Here is a 5514-nt window from a genome sequence, read left to right as displayed (position 1 = left end):
GTGCGGAAGGAAGGAAGGAAGTGGCGGAAGGAAGGAAGTGGCGGAAGGAAGGAAGTGGCGGAAGGAAGGAAGTGGCGGAAGGAAGGAAGGAAGGAAGTGGCGGAAGGAAGGAAGGAAGGAGAAGGAAGGAAGGAAGGAAGGAAGGAAGGAAGGAAGGAAGGAAGGAAGGAAGGAAGGAAGGAAGGAAGGAAGGAAGGAAGAAGGAAGGAAGGAAGGAAGGAAGGAAGGAAGGAAGGAAGGAAGGAAGGAAGGAAGGAAGGAAGGAAGGAAGGAAGTGGCGGAAGGAAGTGGGCGGAAGGAAGGAAGGAAGGAAGGAAGGAAGGAAGGAAGGAAGGAAGGAAGGAAGGAAGGAAGGAAGTGGCGGAAGGAAGTGGCGGAAGGAAGTGGCGAAGGAAGGAAGGAAGGAAGTGGCGAAGGAAGTGGCGGAAGGAAGGAAGTGGCGGAAGGAAGGAAGTGGCGGAAGGAAGGAAGGAAGGAAGGAAGTGGCGGAAGGAAGGAAGTGGCGGAAGGAAGGAAGGAAGGAAGGAAGGAAGGAAGGAAGGAAGGAAGGAAGGAAGGAAGGAAGGAAGGAAGGAAGGAAGGAAGGAAGGAAGGAAGGAAGGAAGGAAGGAAGGAAGTGGCGGAAGGAAGGAAGGAAGTGGCGGAAGGAAGGAAGTGGCGGAAGGAAGGAAGGAAGTGGCGGAAGGAAGGAAGGAAGGAAGGAAGGAAGGAAGAAGGAAGGAAGGAAGGAAGGAAGGAAGGAAGGAAGGAAGGAAGGAAGGAAGGAAGGAAGGAAGGAAGGAAGGAAGGAAGGAAGGAAGGAAGGAAGGAAGTGGCGGAAGGAAGGAAGGAAGGAAGGAAAGGAAGGAAGGAAGGAAGGAAGGAAGGAAGGAAGAACGAAGGAAGGAAGGAAGGAAGGAAGGAAGGAAGGAAGGAAGGAAGGAAGGAAGTGGCGGAAGGAAGGAAGGAAGTGGCGGAAGGAAGGAAGGAAGGAAGGAAGGAAGGAAGGAAGGAAGGAAGGAAGGAAGGAAGGAAGGAAGGAAGTGGCGGAAGGAAGTGGCGGAAGGAAGGAAGTGGCGGAAGAAGTGGCGGGGAAGGAAGTGGCGGAAGGAAGTGGCGGAAGGAAGGAAGGAAGTGGCGGAAGGAAGTGGCGGAAGGAAGGAAGGAAGTGGCGGAAAAGGAGGAGGAAGGAAGGAAGGAAGGAGAAGGAAGGAAGGAAGGAAGGAAGGAAGGAAGGAAGGAAGGAAGGAAGGAAGGAAGGAAGGAAGGAAGGAAGGAAGGAAGGAAGGAAGGAGGAAGGAAGGAAGGAAGGAAGGAAGGAAGGAAGGAAGGAAGGAAGGAAGGAAGGAGGAAGGAAGGAAGGAAGGAAGGAAGGAAGGAAGGAAGGAAGTGGCGGAAGGAAGGAAGGAAGGAAGGAAGGAAGTGGCGGAAGGAAGTGGCGGAAGGAAGGAAGAAAGTGGCGGAAGAAGGAAGTGGCGGAAGTGGCGGAAGGAAGGAAGGAAGTGGCGGAAGGAAGGAAGGAAGTGGCGGAAGGAAGGAAGTGGCGGAAGGAAGGAAGTGGCGGAAGGAAGTGGCGGAAGGAAGTGGCGGAAGGAAGTGGCGGAAGGAAGGAAGTGGCGGAAGGAAGGAAGTGGCGGGAAGGAAGGAAGTGGCGGAAGGAAGGAAGTGCGGAAGGAAGTGGCGGAAGGAAGTGGCGGAAGGAAGGAAGGAAGGAAGGAAGGAAGGAAGGAAGGAAGGAAGGAAGGAAGGAAGGAAGGAAGGAAGGAAGGAAGGAAGGAAGGAAGGAAGGAAGGAAGGAAGGAAGGAAGGAAGGAAGGAAGGAAGGAAGGAAGGAAGTGGCGGAAGGAAGGAAGTGGCGGAAGGAAGGAAGTGGCGGAAGGAAGGAAGGAAGGAAGGAAGGAAGGAAGGAAGGAAGGAAGTGGCGGAAGGAAGGAAGGAAGGAAGGAAGGAAGGAAGGAAGGAAGGAAGGAAGGAAGGAAGGAAGGAAGGAAGGAAGGAAGGAAGTGGCGGAAGGAAGTGGCGGAAGGAAGGAAGTGGCGGAAGGAAGGAAGGAAGTGGCGGAAGGAAGTGGCGGAAGAAGTGGCGGAAGGAAGGAAGGAAGGAAGTGGCGGAAGGAAGTGGCGGAAGGAAGTGGCGGAAGAAGTGGCGGAAGGAAGTGGCGGAAGGAAGTGGCGGAAGGAAGGAAGGAAGTGGCGGAAGGAAGGAAGGAAGGAAGGAAGGAAGGAAGGAAGGAAGGAAGGAAGGAAGGAAGGAAGGAAGGAAGGAAGGAAGGAAGGAAGGAAGGAAGGAAGTGGCGGAAGGAAGTGGCGGAAGTGGCGGAAGGAAGTGGCGGAAGGAAGTGGCGGAAGGAAGGAAGAAAGTGGCGGAAGGAAGGAAGTGGCGGAAGTGGCGGAGGAAGGAAGGAAGTGCGGAAGAAGGAAGGAATGGCGGAAGGAAGGAAGTGGCGGAAGGAAGGAAGGAAGGAAGGAAGGAAGTGGCAGAAGGAAGGAAGTGGCGGAAGGAAGTGGCGGAAGGAAGTGGCGGAAGGAAGTGCGGAAGGAAGTGGCGGAAGGAAGTGCGAAGGAAGTGGCGGAAGGAAGGAAGGAAGGAAGGAAGGAAGGAAGGAAGGAAGGAAGTGGCGGAAGGAAGGAAGGAAGGAAGGAAGGAAGGAAGGAAGGAAGGAAGGAAGGAAGGAAGGAAGGAAGGAAGGAAGGAAGGAAGGAAGGAAGGAAGGAAGGAAGGAAGGAAGGAAGGAAGGAAGGAAGGAAGGAAGAAGGAAGGAAGGAAGGAAGGAAGGAAGGAAGGAAGGAAGGAAGGAAGGAAGGAAGTGGCGGAAGGAAGGAAGGAAGTGGCGGAAGGAAGGAAGTGGCGGAAGGAAGAAGTGCGGAAGGAAGGAAGTGGCGGAAGGAAGGAAGTGGCGGAAGGAAGGAAGGAAGGAAGGAAGGAAGGAAGGAAGGAAGGAAGTGGCGGAAGGAAGGAAGGAAGGAAGGAAGGAAGGAAGGAAGGAAGTGGCGGAAGGAAGTGCGGAAGGAAGTGGCGGAAGGAAGTGGCGGAAGGAAGGAAGTGGCGAAGGAAGTGCGGAAGGAAGTGGCGAAGGAAGTGGCGGAAGGAAGTGGCGGAAGGAAGGAAGGAAGGAAGGAAGGAAGGAAGGAAGGAAGGAAGGAGGAAGGAAGGAAGGAAGGAAGGAAGGAAGGAAGGAAGGAAGGAAGGAAGGAAGGAAGGAAGGAAGGAAGGAAGGAAGGAAGGAAGGAAGGAAGAAGGAAGGAAGGAAGGAAGGAAGGAAGGAAGTGGCGGAAGGAAGGAAGGAAGTGGCGGAAGGAAGGAAGGAAGTGGCGAAGGAAGGAAGTGGCGAAGGAAGGAAGGAAGGAAGGAGGAAGGAAGTGGCGGAAGGAAGGAAGGAAGTGGCGGAAGGAAGGAAGTGGCGGAAGGAAGGAAGTGGCGGAAGGAAGTGGCGGAAGGAAGTGGCGGAAGGAAGTGGCGGAAGGAAGGAAGTGGCGGAAGGAAGGAAGTGGCGGAAGGAAGGAAGTGGCGGAAGGAAGGAAGTGGCGGAAGGAAGTGGCGGAAGGAAGTGGCGGAAGGAAGGAAGAAGGAAGGAAGGAAGGAAGGAAGGAAGGAAGGAAGGAAGGAAGGAAGGAAGGAAGGAAGGAAGGAAGGAAGGAAGGAAGGAAGGAAGGAAGGAAGGAAGGAAGGAAGGAAGGAAGAAGGAAGGAAGGAAGGAAGGAAGTGGCGGAAGGAAGTGGCGGAAGGAAGGAAGTGGCGGAAGGAAGGAAGTGGCGGAAGGAAGGAAGGAAGGAAGGAAGGAAGGAAGGAAGGAAGGAAGTGGCGGAAGGAAGGAAGGAAGGAAGGAAGGAAGGAAGGAAGGAAGGAAGGAAGGAAGGAAGGAAGGAAGTGGCGGAAGGAAGTGGCGGAAGGAAGGAAGTGGCGGAAGGAAGGAAGGAAGTGGCGGAAGGAAGTGGCGGAAGGAAGTGGCGGAAGGAAGGAAGGAAGGAAGTGGCGGAAGGAAGTGGCGGAAGAAGTGGCGGAAGGAAGTGGCGGAAGGAAGTGGCGGAAGGAAGTGGCGGAAGGAAGGAAGGAAGGAAGGAAGGAAGGAAGGAAGGAAGGAAGGAAGGAAGGAAGGAAGGAAGGAAGGAAGGAAGGAAGGAAGTGGCGGAAGGAAGTGGCGGAAGTGGCGGAAGGAAGTGGCGGAAGGAAGTGGCGGAAGGAAGGAAGAAAGTGGCGGAAGGAAGGAAGTGGCGGAAGTGGCGGAAGGAAGGAAGGAAGTGGCGGAAGGAAGGAAGGAAGTGGCGGAAGGAAGAAGTGGCGGAAGGAAGGAAGGAAGGAAGGAAGGAAGTGGCAGAAGGAAGGAAGTGCGGAAGGAAGTGGCGGAAGGAAGTGGCGGAAGGAAGTGGCGGAAGGAAGTGGCGGAAGGAAGTGGCGGAAGGAAGTGGCGGAAGGAAGTGGCGGAAGGAAGGAAGGAAGGAAGGAAGGAAGGAAGGAAGGAAGAGGAAGGAAGGAAGGAAGGAAGGAAGGAAGGAAGGAAGGAAGGAAGGAAGGAAGGAAGGAAGGAAGGAAGGAAGGAAGGAAGGAAGGAAGGAAGGAAGGAAGGAAGGAAGGAAGGAAGGAAGGAAGGAAGGAAGGGAAGGAAGGAAGGAAGGAAGGAAGGAAGGAAGGAAGGAAGGAAGGAAGGAAGGAAGTGGCGGAAGGAAGGAAGGAAGTGGCGGAAGGAAGGAAGTGGCGGAAGGAAGGAAGTGGCGGAAGGAAGGAAGTGGCGGAAGGAAGGAAGGAAGGAAGGAAGGAAGGAAGGAAGGAAGGAAGGAAGGAAGGAAGTGGCGGAAGGAAGGAAGGAAGGAAGGAAGGAAGGAAGGAAGTGGCGGAAGGAAGTGGCGGAAGGAAGTGGCGGAAGGAAGTGGCGGAAGGAAGGAAGTGGCGGAAGGAAGTGGCGGAAGGAAGTGGCGGAAGGAAGTGGCGGAAGGAAGTGGCGGAAGGAAGGAAGGAAGGAAGGAAGGAAGGAAGGAAGGAAGGAAGGAAGGAAGGAAGGAAGGAAGGAAGGAAGGAAGGAAGGAAGAGGAAGGAAGGAAGGAAGGAAGGAAGGAAGGAAGGAAGTGGCGGAAGGAAGTGGCGGAAGGAAGTGGCGGAAGGAAGGAAGTGGCGGAAGGAAGTGGCGAAGGAAGTGGCGGAAGGAAGTGGCGGAAGGAAGTGGCGGAAGGAAGTGGCGGAAGGAAGGAAGGAAGGAAGGAAGGAAGGAAGGAAGGAAGGAAGGAAGGAAGGAAGGAAGGAAGGAAGGAAGGAGGAAGGAAGGAAGGAAGGAAGGAAGGAAGGAAGGAAGGAAGGAAGGAAGGAAGGAAGGAAGGAAGGAAGGAAGTGGCGGAAGGAAGGAAGGAAGTGGCGGAAGAGGAAGGAAGTGGCGGAAGGAAGGAAGTGGCGGAAGGAAGGAAGGAAGGAAGGAAGGAAGGAAGTGGCGGAAGGAAGGAAGTGGCGGAAGGAAGGAAGGGCGGAAGGAAGGAAGTGGCGGAAGGAAGGAAGTGGCGGAAGGAGAAGGAAGGAAGGAAGGAAGGAAGGAAGGAAGGAAGGAAGGAA

Source organism: Zonotrichia albicollis, chromosome Z (assembly GCF_047830755.1).
Source record: "Zonotrichia albicollis isolate bZonAlb1 chromosome Z, bZonAlb1.hap1, whole genome shotgun sequence".
Lineage (NCBI taxonomy): Eukaryota > Metazoa > Chordata > Aves > Passeriformes > Passerellidae > Zonotrichia > Zonotrichia albicollis.
The sequence above is the reverse complement of the archived record's forward strand: the minus strand, read 5'-3'. Positions refer to the sequence as shown.